The sequence below is a fragment of the Fundulus heteroclitus genome, unplaced genomic scaffold, assembly GCF_011125445.2.
Source record: "Fundulus heteroclitus isolate FHET01 unplaced genomic scaffold, MU-UCD_Fhet_4.1 scaffold_79, whole genome shotgun sequence".
NCBI classification, from domain to species: domain Eukaryota; kingdom Metazoa; phylum Chordata; class Actinopteri; order Cyprinodontiformes; family Fundulidae; genus Fundulus; species Fundulus heteroclitus.
The window spans coordinates 948,468-949,461 of NW_023397241.1; positions in this window are offsets into that span (position 1 = coordinate 948,468).

Genomic DNA, 994 nt, shown 5'->3' on the forward strand with positions numbered 1-994 from the left:
TAATGTCACCAAACGTGACCAAAGTTCATGGGTCAGATTGGCCTCCTTTAGCAACTCAGCCTCACCACATCTGGGCTAGACTCTAACATTTGACCAAAATGGTCAGTAGCGCCATTTCCCACAGGTGGGTGGTGCTGGTATTGGGCCAATTGGGTCGTGTCTGGCATCATGCCAGGTCCTGTTGGAAAGCAAAGGCCCAATAGGAAAGCATGTAAAACAAAATGGGACAGAAAACGACACATGGCTGAAAGTCACATGAAAAATTTTAAAATGTTAGGAGGAAGTGACTGTGCGAATTTAAGATTCCTACATTAATCACAGCCGCTGCAGCGGCGTCGAAAGTTGCCATTGTATCCTAATGGACCTTCTCCCTCTGGCCCTCAGAGTTCCGTGTCATGGAAACTCACTCACACACCTGCAGCGGCCAACGTCTCTGCACCAAAGTGCAGAGACTTTTGCTCACAAAAAGTCCCATTGGATTATAATGGAGAACTTTGCCTCGAACAACGCTTGATATCTCTATCGTAAATGTAAATTAGAGACGTAATTTTTTCTGCGTTTAGTTCGTAACGGATAGGGGAAGACGAAAGCTATCGTTTTTTGCTAGAAAAAGTTAATAAAGGCGTAAAAAATTATGATCTAAATGGGATTTTTATGGATTTCAGAAATCCTCTTAAAACGCTTCCGAACAAATCGCTGTAACTCAAAAAGTATAAGAGATATCAAAATAATTCTTTCACCATGAGTATCAGCAGGCATTTGAGGACCATGAAGCTCATTTTTATGTTTGTACAAAAATCGGTGTAGACACAGCGACGATGTAAAAAAGTGGTTGATGGGGAAAATGCAGCTCCAAAGCGTTTTTAGGATTTTGCACTTCGCTACTCCCGAACAAATTGTTCCTGCGGAAAACCGTAACAGTTATCCACAAAATACTTTTTTTGTGAGTGCCAGAAGGGGTGGGACATTCACGTGTGAAAGTCTTATGCCTATA